This window comes from Camelus dromedarius, chromosome 8, assembly GCF_036321535.1.
Source record: "Camelus dromedarius isolate mCamDro1 chromosome 8, mCamDro1.pat, whole genome shotgun sequence".
Taxonomy (NCBI): domain Eukaryota; kingdom Metazoa; phylum Chordata; class Mammalia; order Artiodactyla; family Camelidae; genus Camelus; species Camelus dromedarius.
This window is the reverse complement of record NC_087443.1, coordinates 4,333,162-4,348,178: the sequence shown is the minus strand read 5'-3', so window position 1 is coordinate 4,348,178 and position 15,017 is coordinate 4,333,162. Positions and strand designations below refer to the sequence as shown.

The 15,017-nt window shown below is 42.2% G+C and overlaps 1 long non-coding RNA gene across 4 annotated transcripts; it reads right to left on the bottom strand.

The window, feature by feature from the left end:
- Window positions 1–5,253: 5,253 nt before the first annotated feature.
- Window positions 5,254–13,581, bottom strand: LOC116155709 (uncharacterized). 4 transcript variants are annotated; one of them, XR_010381823.1, is made up of 3 exons: window positions 13,195–13,581; window positions 11,738–11,911; window positions 5,254–9,117 (listed from the first exon to the last, which is right to left on the bottom strand). It is a non-coding gene; the product is annotated as an uncharacterized LOC116155709 (long non-coding RNA). The 4 variants fall into 4 exon arrangements; XR_004139527.2 differs by having other exon boundaries at window positions 5,254–9,127; window positions 11,738–11,865; XR_004139529.2 differs by having other exon boundaries at window positions 11,738–11,865.
- Between the last annotated feature and the right edge of the window lie 1,436 nt (window positions 13,582–15,017).

The following is a 15,017-nucleotide window of genomic DNA, read 5'->3' as shown; positions in this document are numbered from 1 at the left end:
TTCAGCAATGTTAAAGCTGCCATACAGTAGTTACTTCACATCAACCAGGCGAAGTGAGGCTTACAGGTTTCTGGTGAACCCATGACTCTTAATATGGAAACACCCAGAAACCGACACACTGCTCTCTGGCCTTCCTTATTCTGATTTTTGGGCACAGAAATAAACAACTTGATTATGAAAATAAAGGTAGTCCACAGATCCAGAAATGCTTATCTCAATGATTTTTTTTTATTATCCTCTAAAATAAGGCATTGAAAAATATTTTTGAGAAATCTGGGCTCATTGAGAATATATTATAATATTTAGATAAACCTGCTACACTTGTTGCTGCAGAAAAAGGTAAGAGCTATGTATGTTCCTCCTAGGACTTGGAGATTTCCATAACACGTCCGGTTGACCTCCACTCTTGGTTGGCTATGCTAAAGAATCTTTTCTGTAATTATCAGTTACAGACTTTAATTAAAAGGCAGCATATGTTGAACATTTATAAGATTATATAAAATAGCATTCCTGCTTTCTGATGCACAATTATGCTTTCATCATCTATAAAACATCACAATAATAAAAATCAGAAAGAGAAAATGACTTTTGTGAAAAGTAGGTAAAACCCAGCTAAAAACTAACAGGAAATAAATAAAATTCCCAGCAGAGTTTTAAAAATAGGAATTGAGAATCTGATTCTAAGATTTACATGAGATGCAGAGGGCCAAAAAAAGCCAAGGCATTGTTAAAGAAGAATTAAATAAGATAAATTACTCTGTAGATACAAAAACTTAATATAAAGCCACATAAATTAAGGTAGTAATATTGAAACAAGAATAGAAAATAGACCAATGGAACAGATCAGAGGCCACATATATGGAGACATGTGATCTATGACAAAGCAAGCACTGCAGATTAGTGATAAAAATACATTAATAATTAATGGTGTCAGGTCAACTGGATAGCTGTGTACAAAAAGGTAAATCTGGAAACCTATCTTACAACATTCATAAAAATATATTCCAGAAAGAAGCTACCTTCCCCTCAGCTTTATAGTGGTTAATAATGTACCTATTTGTCTTGTGTAACAGAACGGTTTCTTAGTGTTAAAGAAAAAAACCAAGGTGGTGGTGGTGGGGTATAGCTCAAGTGGCAGAGCACGTGCTTAACATTCACAAGATCCTGGTTCAATCCCCAGTACCTCCTCCAAAAATAAATAAACCTAATTACCTCCCACTGAAAAATAATTAATTAAAAAGAAAAAGAAAAAACATAACTGGACAGTAGTAGTAAAAGTAGTAAAAACAGGCCTTATTTAGGACTATTGCAATAGTGGAAAAGAAACCTCAGAACCATAGAACTGGCCTCCACTCTGAAAACACTGTGGACAAGTGGGGACTTACAGCCAAGGCGCAGGGTCAGGGCCAGTGGATGGGAAGTTACTAAGATGAAATCTCATGGCTGGAGGAGATTCTGGCTGACGGCAGGCTCGCATGAGCAGAGAAATTCAGTAAGACATTAAGGGTAATCAGATACCAGGGGTGGGGGTTTCTAGCTATAACTGGTGATGCAGGCCAGACAAGGACGAATGTCAAATTCAAGGCCCTAGGCCTGGAGGAGCCTGACTGAAATTTAGTCCAAGAGAGAGTTTTCTCTAGAATTGTGATGCCAGTTAAACTGAGGTATCATTTTGGGACTCATCAAAGTTTAAAGAGAAGGGCATTATTTGAAACGCAGACAGTGTGTGTTTTTAAAAGCCAAAATTTATTACAGACTTCCAAACTAGGACTGAAAAAGCCACTGAAGCATCCTATGGGTTTTAATTTCTAATACGATAAATATTAATCACTATATCCTGCATCGACAAAAAGCCCTTTTGAGTCCTCTACCCCTTCCCCCTTTAAAAGAGTAAAGCGTTCTTGAGATTAAAGGTAAGAAAAGCACCATGAACTATCCCCTGTTGTAACACAGCCATTTCTTGCCATAACCTACAAAGGAGCCACTGGGGGCGGGTTTTAAGCACCTATTTAAACCCCTGGCTGGGTCTAGGGAAGCTGGTTTTTGGTGACCTAAGGAACTATGACTACAGGTAGTTTTTTTCCTTTGTTCTTTTTCTTAGTTGTTTCTTTTCTCTATTCTTTTTTCTTATTTTTATTTAGTTTGTTGGTTTGTATTGTGAGTATTGCCAGTGAGTGTAGCTAGCAAGTCACCGTGCCGCAGGGCCCCGCGGCTAGCTCTGCCGAGAGGGAGATTGGCAGCTACCAGCTCAAGACCACCGGCCAGGGCAGCCATGTCGGGGTGAAGCTGGCCCAACACATTCCACGTGCGCCATGAGGGACCTGTGGTGAACGCGCTTCAGGAGGAGGAACTCAGGCCTTCCATCAAGCCATCCCCTGACTCCAAAGGGCCCTGGCAGACTTCATTGATGTTATGCATGGGCTACAGGTGTGACCGACCTAGGACTCATGGATAAGCCAGAAGTGATGGCCACCTACCTGATCCGGGGCTACAACCCAAGGTGGAAGGCTCTACCATCGCCATGAGGCCCCTGCCTTGAGCTGATCCCCCCAACAACTGAAGTCCTTTCTCATCCCACAAGTTTAGCTGAAGGTTAAAGAGGCATCCTTTCAGCAAGCCTGCTACTTCCACCTTTGCTTTGTTCTGTAACCTAGAAAGTCAGTGGCCTGGGAAGGACCGGAAGTCAGAGTGCAAGACTAACAGCACAGCCAGCGTCCCAGACCCGGCCTGGAGCCAAGGACCTCCACTTCTAGCACAGCCACCCGTGTGGCCCTGCAGCAATCACCACCCAACAACCCCAGGAACAGCAGCAGTGGTGGAGCCTCAGATGGAACCCACCCAGGGTGCATCCTTCCAAGGAAATCCCCTGCATGCTGGGAAGCCTGGTGGTGTGACTCCAGCCCTCCCTCTGGCAACAGCCAGGCTGGCAGGGGGCCCTCTGGGAGCTTCTTCAACTTCCTACTCAAGACAACTTTGTTTCAGGTCAGCCAGAAAGACCTACAATGCAGCCTGAAGCAGAGTGGAGCTGACCGAACATCCCACGACAAGCAGTGGGGACAAGAAAGTGGGGAAGTCAAGCTACACTCCCTGCGCTTTCTACTGTGCATGAAGACCATGAGTTCCGTGGAGCTGACAACACGGTGTGGGAGGTGGGCCAGGGGCTGGCTTCACACGGCTGCAAGTGGAGCAGTGCCAGAAGTGCACGCCGCTGCAGGTGCACAGCTCGCCCCACCGAGGACTTCACCTAGTGGAGGGTGGAGGGGTGCGGGCCGTCCCAGCATTCTCTGCAGGGGATTCAAAATAAGAGGGTATCTGGGACCTCCATGGCATTCAAAGTCATCATAACCAAAATAACAGTCAGCTTAAAGGATGGCTTGAAGCCACCTGGGAGACAGGAGGAAAGGCCGCCCTGGCTACAGGCCAGCCCATCCACTGCACCCTGGGCGAAGCTTCAGAGCCTGGACTGTTGTCCTGGGGAGCTTCTCCCCTCCCCTGCTCTCCTCCCTCTTCTCTTCCATGTTTGTGGAGGAGGGGAGATGGTTCTGTACAAATGAACATTTAATAGGAAGTGGTTATTGACTTGAATGTTTCTCATTAACGTTTGTCTTAGAGAACACAAAGCTGTCACTTCCTGGAGCAGCCCGCATAACCGGCTCACTGGAGAGTTCTGGAAGGGTTCTTGATTGAAAATTTCATGGCAGGTTTTTTTGCATGTCCTCTAGGCTAAGGTGCAAACCTTTTGGCACGAGATATCTTCCTGAATGTATCTAGCACAATGCCTGGCACATAATAGTGCTCAATAAATAGCATTTCCCTCTTTTTCCCTGCAAGGAAAATAACTGTAGGGAAATTTTGGCAGAGAGGGAGACAACTGTGTATGTGGAGGAATGTTTTCTGGATGAGGCTGATCTGAAGGATTGAAGGCTAGGTTCCTTTATTCACTCTACAGATGCTGTCGCCTACCCAATGTATTTCAGGTGCTGTTCTGGAATAATAGTATCTCGGTGACCAAAAACAAACACATGGGTTTACAATCTGGGGAGGCAGACAAATATTCATCAAATAATAAGCTACATATGCTTTTACACGGGAAGCAACCAAAATGTCCAGTAGGAAAATGGTGAAATAAATAATGGTGAAATAAAATGCTCTTTTGATTTAGTATTATATAGCCACTGAAGTTGTTTCAAATAACTGTAAAATAATTATAAGAACATTACTTATTTTAAAAGTGGGATATAAAAGCATACAGTATAATCCCCATTTCTAAAAACAAATGTACGTTTGCCTACGCACAGGAATTTTGATTACATCCACGCTGAGCGATGGCTCTCCCCAGTGATGAGTTTAGAAAGCAGAGCATGTTCTCAGTACAGAGAGAACAATCCAGGAGGCAAGGAGACTTGTTTTTCTATTCTGAATTTGTAACTTGGAAAAGTACAGGCTTTGCATACTTTAAATGAGGAGCTCAGCTTCAACACGTGTTCTTTCTTTCTCTTTGGGTTGTTTCATTTTGGCTTGGATGGGGCAGGGACATAGGTGAAGGTTCCTGAGGACTCTCCTTGCTGAGCAGATGGGTATGATGCCAGGAAAGCCAGTACGCACGGGCTCCTGGAGATGCATGGCATCGGGCACTAATTTCCTCTCAGTGCCTGCCCAAGCAGGGCTCACCTTCCTCTGTCTGCTGTTTGGTTTTTGTCTGCTGTTTCTGAAGACAAAAGTTTGTGTCCAGAGGCAAAGTTTCAGAGATGCTTCCAGGGATGTTGATGGGAGTTTAATTTTCAAGTGAGTGTTCCTGGGCATCTAATTAAATTCCTGCCATTAATTAAAGTCTGGATGACTCTGCGTTAGTATCATCATTTTGCAGCAGGAACTCTCTTCTATAACTAAATGTGTACTTTCATTTTTGTAGCTGTTAAATCAGACATCCATTCACATTAGATGCCAGTATACACCAGCATTAAGTGCCCACCCCCACCCCCCAGCCAAATTGTGGGATGATAAATTGGGAATAGTATTTTGATTAGCTTTTTGTAAGGATGTAGGAATATTATTTTAACTTTAGCAGGAGCCTGCTCAGTCTCCTTCACTGTTACCCCTTCTTTCCCTAATCCACCACAGGCATAGTTATTTGAGAATGAAGGTTTAGGGAGTAATGGTGTAGTCCTGCAGGGCAGACCTACTGCTCCACGAGTCTTGAACATGAATGATATAAAGGAAGAAGGCCTTTCCCCCCCCCCTTTTTTTTTTTTTAAATTATATAAACATGAGTCAGCCTCTTCATTGGCAATGTCATGTCATGAAGGGTTAACAGCTTGAGATTCAGGACACTCAGGTTCTGGCTAAGCTCTGTTCCCAAGAGTTTCTATGTGACAACGTGTGATTTTAGCTTCAATTTCTTAAGCTGATCTTTCTGGTCCATCACACCTATGAAATATACTAAATCTACATTTCTGGGTTTTTTTTTTTTCCAAATCTACGTTTCTCATCAGTGTTACTTTATAGTTTTCCATTTTTTTAAAATAGCTTCTCTTTTTCCAATGTGATTAAGGAACAAGGCCAGGATTAAGTCTGAAGCACTCAGAAAACAGGATTTTTTTCCCCCTGTGGCTTATCAGCATTTTTAGTTTCTAGTATCTCAAATACCAATTGCAAACCACAGCTGGGAAAAAGAACATGATGAATTGAGTCTGGAATCAAATTGCTCCTTATTTTCACAGACACATGCATTTATCAAAAAGGGATATAACTTGCAACAACTCTGATAAGTTCCCAAGACTTAGTCCACACCAAGTATTTGTAACCGTCCCCTGTGCTGTCACTGATGTTCAGCTGGGTCTATGTGTGTTGAATTTGGGGCAAAGAAGTCTACAAACTTGTGATGGGAGTAAAACTTCACACTCCTTAGTGAAAGCAAGCATGATGGCCAAGGTTAACTGACTCAATGCAACTTCTTTTTCCTTTCCAATAAACATTCCCAGGGAGAGAAGCCCAGCTTCAATGTAAGATTCTTTGGGTGGCTGCTCAAGAATATGACTGAGTTCAAGAGGAATAAAGGAGATGAAATCCACATTTTAACTGTAAACAAATATGTCACTGAAAAAATTCTAGACTCTAAAATCCACGTATATAATCATCATCACAGTAATCTGACATGCAAGGAAATATGGCATGAGTCACTTGTGTATTTCTTTCTCTCTTGCCCCTTTTAAAAGATCTAGACTCCTAGGGGGAGGGTACGGCTCAAGTGGCAGAGCGCATGCTCAGCACGCATGAGGTCCTGGGTTCAACCCCCAGTGCCTCCTCCAAAAATAAATAAATAAACCTAATTACCTCCCCCACCAAAAAATTAATACATTTTTAAAAGAATCTAAAGCTCTTAAGTATATACACTTTAGGAAACAAAAACAAACAAAGGACTCCTACTGACATCAATGTGAAAATTTTAAATTGGAAAATTAGTTTTTTTCATTTTCTATTTATTCTGTTTTGCTAACATTAAAGAAGCCAAAGATACAGAATTCTACGTCTTAGATACTCATTTTTGAAAAAATCTGAATGTAAAAAACTTTATTTCTTTAATTATTAATCAACAGTAATCATAATTTGCCCATCTGTGCAGAATACACTTGCAGGAACTGTGGGGAAATAGAAAAGAAAAAATAAGTACTGTTCCTATGAGATGCTAAGTCCCTTGAAGGCAGGGAAAGGGTGATACTGTATCTACAATCCATAGCACAGTGTGTCACACAGCAGGCACTTAAGAGGTGGTTGACTGAATAAATAAGTACTTTCCAACAGGCCTGAAGGCCAAATACAGGCACTCCCTAAAGTTCCACACCATATACACACTGATGCTGCCTGTACACTGACTTCCTTCCTGAGCATCAGCCCTCTCCCCACCGCTAGTCCTAGCTCCCTTCCTGCTGAGGTCACAACCAGGCCTCGAGGGCCAGTGACTCCAGCTGTTGGAGATTTACGATCTGACGGCCCTATCTCGTCACCTTCTTTCCTCCCCTCAGACCGTGTACCCAACCTGTGTGCGCACCTTTTATTCTGCCTTTCACTCCTCGTAGCTGTGTTAATTCTGCTTCAAGCAGCTCTCCTCTTCCCTCTTTCACTGATTTTTGTCCCTTTCCCTCAGTAAAAGAACTCTTCTTCCGCCCTCTGCCTCACTCACATTCACCTGGGAACCCACAATTCACCCTATAGCTTAGTATTCCCAGCACTGTAAGTCACACTCTGGAACAAGAATCAGGGCCACCCACCTCCAGAGATCTCATGAATAGTTAAAAGTCCTTTAGGATCTCCAGAGTAATCATTCTTTCTCATTTCCTTCTAACTAAATTATTTTTTCTCAAACACCATCATTCAAGATAAAAAAAAGATTTAAATATTATTATGACAGCCATAAAAAGGAATGAAGTATTCGCACACACTAAAACTTGGATGACCTCGAAGACATTACGGAAAGTGAAAGAAGCCACTCATAAAAGTCAACATGTTACATGATTCCATTTATGTGAAATGTCCAGTACAGGAAAATCTACAAAGAAATGTAGCTTAGTGGTTGCTTAGGCCTGAAGGAGAGGGGCGGGGGGGAATAGAAGGGTGGTTTCTTTCTGAGCTGAAAAAAATCTTCTAAATTTGACTGGTGGGGGGAGGGTACAGCTCCCATGTGGTAGAGCCCATGCTTAGCATGCAAGAGGTCCTAGGTTCAATCCCCAGTCCCTCCAGTAAATAAAGTAAGTAAACCTAATTACCCCTCTCCCTGAAACAACATCAACAAAAAGCCAAAATAAATAAATAAAATATTTGAAAAAAATAAATAAAATTGACTGTGGTGATGGTTGTACATACATGTGAGTATATGAAAACCACTAAATTATACACTTTAAACACACAAAGTGTACCATATGTAAACTGTATCCCAATAAAGCTGTTTAAAATTTTTCTTTTATACATACACAATTTTATATTATGTATATAAATGCACAGATGTATGTGTATTTATACACACACACACATAAAATGAAGAAAAAATAAAATAAAATAAAAACCCTGTACCTTTCACTTGCTTAATAAAACTTTACCACTACCTTTGAAGCTGTCTACATGGCTCTTCCCAACATAACCCTTTACCTCTTCAGACAGGAAAATCATTAATCTGAAGGTGAAAACATTTATTACCCTTTTGACTTTCATTATAGTTTTACTACGTATGTATGTACCTCTAAGGAATACATTATTTAACTTTGTAAGATTTGAGACTTTCCATAGATGTACTTGCTATATATACTTCCGTAACTTGCGTTTTTCATTCAACACTGTATTTTTGAGAGATACTAAAGCCTACCTCAAAGAGAATTCTTGTGAGTTAATGAATATAAAGTACTTATAGCAATGGCTCACTCATTACAGGTGTTCCCTATTATACATATATATAGTTATATTTATTATATACATATAATATTATAGCAATTGCTCCTTTCTCTGTGAATGTGTGTTATTTCATCAACTGCATTACACATTAATAGTTTTCAAACTATAATACTATCTGAGTTGCACAGACCTTTGGGAAATTCTAGATATTTGCAGTTTCTGGATAGCTAAGATTTAAACTGTTGATGTATCAATTTGTTTCTAAACACATTTTAGAATTTGAACAACCTCAAAGAATGAGCTTTATAAAAAAATTTCAACCATTTCCAAATTCCTTTCTAAACTTGTTTATGAACATACATGAGACAGTTTTAATCAGACTGTGCCAAACTGTTTTGTGCTTTTTAAAAATAGTCCTTCATTTATATACTTCCATGTATTGACCCAGCCCACTTAGTTGCCATTTTTAATGTTTCTGTGTGCTTTCTGGATTTCCATACCAGTCACAGAAGTACAGCCAAGGAGGGAGGAAATGAAGCAATCTGGCTCTAAGCCCTTACCAGGACTTCTGGGTTCCTGAGTCCTTGCTTAGGGTGGATCATCTATTCTTCTCGAATGATTAATTTTTCCCACTGAAGCTGCTGGTGCCAGTTTCCACTCTGCATGTGATCACAGGGCAGTTTTAATCTTGTACGCCAACATCATCCATTTGTGGTGGCTGCCTGGAGCTCTGTGCTGGGAAGAACTGTGAGGTCAAGTTTAGGTTCAGCAAAAGGGAGGCCTCTGATTTATTACCAGTGTCTGCAATAGCTACATTTCTAAGCACCGCATTCCCTGCTGCTCCCACTCATAACGAGATGATGTTAAATGGCTCCAGGGTGGTGCCAGAGTTCCAATGCCCAGGACCTGGTCACACAGTTGACTTCCCAGTCTGAGAGCTCTCTCTTTTTACCAACACTGCATACATCTGATTAAGATATATTTGCAAGCACAGATATTTATAGTTACTGTATTTGTGTTTTGGATTTGCACATGACCCATACACAAAAAATTAATTTATTTAGAAGAATATCTAAACATTTTGAGGAGCGATAATTAAATTCCCCATTTCTATTATTTCTAATTTGATTGCATTATGGCTCAGAAATGTGTAAAATGTTTACTTTTTACTAAGTGTATCTTCTTATTTTCAGAACATGACCAAACGTTAATTTATTTCTTTGCAAAGCTGTTGGCTCAGTTTTTCAAAAAATTCACTTTGTTACCACATTCTTTTGGCTTTTTACATACAGATCAGTTATGTTTTCATTGTTCTGGGTGCTTTTTTAAAAAAATAATTCTGGTCTTTCATTCTCTCTTAGACTTTTCCTTTAAACTCTATGATCTAATACCTGTTTTGTCAGTGAAGATTGCTTTCAGTTCTAGATACCAGAACACCTGACAGATAATAGTCTGACCAAGCAAGGGTAGGGCAGGATGTGAATATGAGGTTAGGCTACATGAGGCTGCAGAAGTAGGCGGGAGCCAGGTTATCTGAGCTTTTATTCAACTGCAGTGAGAAGCCAGTGGCAGGGTTTAAGTGGGGAGGGCAGAGCACACTATGTCATGTTTTTCATGTTTTCAAGCCATCACAGTGGATGAGGTGCAGAATGGACAGTAGGAGGGTAAGGGAGGAAGCAAGGAGATGATCAGGAGCTGTCTTTGGCAGCAGACCAGTAAGAGAGAAAGGTGGCTGAAACTGGTTGTAGAAATGAAGGCACCGAGAAGAGGTTGCCATCAGGATGCATATTGTAGGCAGAGCCAACAGGACTTGCTGTGGGATTGCACGTGGGCTGGGAAGGGAAGAAAAGCCAAGGGTGACTCCCGTGAGTGCTCCCTTCAGGGAAGGGGATCCAGGCCTGGGGGTGATCAGCAGATAGACTGATTCAAAGTTGGGAGTGGGGAGGAGGGATAGTATAGTTCAAGTTGTAGAGCGCATGCTTAGCATACACAAGGTCCTGGGTTCAATCCCCAGTATCTCCTCCAAAAATAAATAAGTAAACTTAATTACTTACCCCCCAAATAAAAATTTTAAAATAAAATAAATATGAAAAGTTTTTTAACAAAATTAGTTTTTTTTAATTAAAAAAAAAGCTGAGAGACTGTGAGATCACTCTGAGAAGAGAGGGCATGCAGGAAAGAGAAGGAGGCTGAGCATTGTGAGAAACCTGGTGAAGGAGGAGGAGGAAGATGGCGTTAAGGTGGGAAGGATTTGGGGTGGAGGCAGTCTCCAAAATTCAGAGGAAAGTATTTCAAGAAGGAGGAAGTGCTCAATTTTATCATTTGTGTCAAATGCAGCTAAAAGACTGAGTGAGATAAGAATAAAATCTTAACCTTGAATTTAGCAAAACTGAAATCATTAGTGACCTGGATACAAGCCATTGCAGTGAAGGGGCGTGGAGGAAAGCTAGAATGAAATGGAGGGAACGTGAAGAGAGGCAGCCTGAATAGAGTGGATAAATAGAATGGTAAGTGGAGAGGAATTTGGGGTCAAAAAGTTCTGTTTGTTTAATGCACAACATTAGAGCATGTTTATATCCTGATACTGGCAAGTGGTCATTACACTCACAGGACTCCAGAACTCTGCGTCATAGCTTGAAATGACCCTTCAGTCCCTAGTTTACTCTAAAGTTAAAGTTACAACTTTAATTTCTGAAACCTTTAAAATAAATGGAATCTTTCCCACCTATTTCATAAAACAGTCATCTCCCACAGAACATATCCCTGATTAATGTTTCCCCAGAAGAACACATGTGTTGTTAACATCTAAACAGTGTAACAGCTATTTATCTCTCAATACATTTTTCAGATGGTATCTACGTTGATAAAGTTTATGCTAAATCTTCAAAAAAAAAAACATTTTAAACTAAATGGTTTCCTGGAGAAGCTTCATGTCCTTTCCAAATACAATAGGTGGACCTTCAATCACACTAGACACTTTACAAAGCTCTGGAGTGTTGACAAAGGAGATGTGATTATGTGATGTTGCTGGTCTGAGAGGTCACTGCCAGTCCACACAGTAACTGTATGTTAACAACCATACTAAATGTGAAGTGACCAAGAGCAATGTTTTAAGCATTTTACCTCCTACCACGGTATTTATAACTTTTATCTCCGTGTCCTTTTGGGACTTAGGAAATTGGTAGGGTTTTTCAATTGACATGCTGTGTCTTATAATTTTTTCTGTTTAAAATAATGGGAAACAGTCTCTTCAGAGTTTTTCTAGGAGAAAGTCTGACATTTTCAGAAAAAGATTACTGAGTTATTAATGGCAGATAATTTCTCAGTTTTGTTTTACTCTTAAAATTTTACTTACCTAGGAAATTACTTAACTTTGTTTCTTCCAAATCAAGTAGTAAAATTAAGGCTCCTTAAAAATGTACCACAGATATTCTGCTGTTTTGCATCCTCCCTGCACAGAACTGGGGTTGTGCATGGTCCAGTCTGAAAAGCATGTACAATAAAGCAGTCTTCACATTAATGAGGAAACCTAAGTGGAAAAATGACTTAAGATAATTAATATCAATTTAACTCCCAACAGAAACAAATTATTAAAAGTGGTTCTGAAGGGATATTCAACAAGGGATTTTTAAAGTGGTTCCAAAGGAGCCATGTTGTAGGGTAGAAATGCAGAAATTGTGTATTATCTTTCTACATAAACTCTCCTAATGTTTTGGGAAGGCCAATGGGAACATTTGGTCCTACTGGCCTGTGTTAAGGCCAAGAGGGCCACAAAAGGATAAAGTCCTGTGAACCATGTAACTGAGCAGGACCCAACTGTCATCAGTGACCATCTGACATCTGTAATGATGTTTGTAACTCCTTTACTGCCTAATGGTTTAAAGGGTTTTTCTCATGCTCTTGCTGACCAGCATTAGGCTAGAAGGGAGAGAGGCTTGAGTGGTCTGGCCAACCCCCTTGTGGTGCTGTGTGCAGGGATCATGCTCAGTGCCCTGCTCCTGTCCCCAGTGTCCTCCTCTTCACTGCCTTTGCTTTCTTTATATCCTGTTATTTGAGCTCAGCCCTGCTTCAAAGGCTAAAAGCTTTTATCAACCTGACTTGAAACTGCACAGGTTTTTCTCTAGAGCTCTTTTCCACGGAACCCCTCCCTATACACCCTTGTTCTAGGCACTCTAACATTAGGAGTCCCAAAACCAGAGGTGAACTTCGTATCCAGCAGAGAGAAGGGGACCCCTACATTTGCAAAAACAAGAACTGAGCAATAATTTGTTACCCTGTATGCAGTCTCTATGGAAACTGGCTACACCCCTTGAACTCTTGAACTTTTACTATAACCTTCCTCTGCCTTCTCTCCCCAGCAGGCTCACAGTCTTAGAGGCATCAGCCCACTGTGACCTCCTTTGCCTGGCAAAGAAAGCAAGCTGCCTTTTCTACTTCATCCAAAACTTGGTCTTCAAATCTCAATTTGGTAAGTGGGGCCCAAAAGCCATGTTTTGGCAACAACCAGGCCTGGTCACACGCGGGAAGCAGCTGTGGGTGCGGTTCCCTAAAGTGCTTTATGGAGTCACTCTCCTATGCAGCCAAATTTCCTATCTGTATAATGCAGAATTCAGGCCTTTCCACTGTGATGTTTTTCTCCTTTTTGTAACATGGCACTAACGGTCCCTCTAAGAGGTCTGATCGAAGTATGGGCTCTGCCGCCAGCCGAGCCAAGAGGGATGCGGGAAAATGTGGCTTTCAAAAGGCAAGTTCCAAGTTCCCAGGTACTGTATTTCTATTTTAGGCATTTAGTTTACTGTTTCAGATACTCACCAGGTGTCTTCCGTGCGTATTCCTTAAAGGCCGAAGCAACCTATAGACTCCCTTGCGCTGCTTTCCGTCTTAACCGGCGCGCCGGCCACACTGGGCGTGCCCATGGGGCTGTGAGACGGCGGAGTGGGAGGGGTGGGCCAAGCCGACTGAGGAGCCCGGGAGCTCCTAGAGTGCAGGGTACCCCAGGCCATCCTGCGCAGGCAGTCAGAGGCGGGGGCCACTTACTGGTCCGCGAAAAACCCAGTCTCACCAGCATCTCTTGGAGGTGGACCTGTTTGCACAGTGAATTCGACTCTGTGTTCGCTGGCTGCATTGGGCGTTCGTGGACGGGAGACGGTTCGCGGAAGAAGCTCTTCTTTGCGCGGCGGGACCACCCTCGGCGCACACGGAGGGGCAGAGCGGAAGGCAGGGGCCCTCGCCGCGCACTCTGGGGGCTGTAGTCTCTTAGCGGCTCCCAGTTGGTGGCGTGCAGGGCTGCAGGACTACAGTTCCCAGGATGCGCAGGGCGTGGGGGCGGTGCCCAGCCGCCTGCGCTCACAGAGGACAGGAGTGAGCGAGTGAGTGTGTGTGCGCGCGCTTGGTCGCCGCTAGAAGCGCGGCTGCCTAATGGCTCGGTTCGTACCGTTGCCTCAAGGGAGGTGAGTCGCAGGGAGAATAATGAGGGCGGCAGTAGGGAATTAGGATGGTGTAAAGGCTGCGACCTGCTGACCCCGGCCTACCCTGTGCAACTCACTTTTACCCAAAATCAAGACCAGACTCGCGTTCCTCCCTCCTCCCCCTTACTCTGCAGCTTCATTCTTTGTCGTGTGTGTGTGTGTGTGTGTGTGTGTGTGTGTGTGCGCGCGCGCGCGTGCCTAGTCCAGGCCCAGGAAACTAATTTTTATTTTCCAAAATGTTTAGGGGAACTGATTTGATATCTGAGAAACTTCACATTTTGTTTGCTGCCCTCTTCTCCACCCAAAGTGCGCCCTTTGGGGGAGATATTCATTGTAGGGGCCCTGCTTCAAAGTATAACTTAAAGAGTTTGGGTAGGGGGACATTGGTGGCTGCTTTGTGAAAATATCACCTACACCGAGCGCCTTTTTCAAAGATGTGGAAGTTGAGGCATTCGTGAGGTTAATTATTGGTTTCCCAAGGTCCACTGAGATCAGAGATGAGTCGCCCCAATTTCCAAGCAAGTATCTAGTAGGATGTTTTCACCAACCCATTTGAGTAGAGAGGTCTCCAGAAAAAAAAATCAACCTTAAAATGATAACGGCTTAAGCTCCCCGCACCCCCCTTTTTTATGCTTTGAATTGAGCTTAATCTCAACTCAGGACTGACTGGCCAGTTTCTCAGAGACACAAATAATGACGCTGATCCTTAGGAGCCGACTGGTGTTCCAGCTTTGGGAGAGTGATAGTCAAGGTGTGGAGCGCTTAAGCAGCATTGGAAACCCATGAAGTGCAACATCTCTGCTTTGGAGGGAAAGCGTAACACAGCACTAGGGATGTATATCTTAAAACTTCTCCACTCTGATCTGTTGAATTTTTCCATCTAGAAAATGGAAATATCCAAGAGCACTCTGTTTCCACATAGTCTCTTAATAACTGATGCCTGTAAATTCCTTATGCTCTATGTTCCTGAAGGGAAACCTCCTCAGAAAAAGAGCCAGTGGAGTCTACACCCTTTCTTTGTTCTTTGTCTTTATTTCTGCATCTTAAACATTTGTAAGATATGTGCATGGAAAGGGAACTCTTCGGAATTTAAAAGCTATATTTTAAACTTTGTATATTTTTCTAAAACTTTTAAGAATTTTAATTACTATGATATTGACTGTGCAC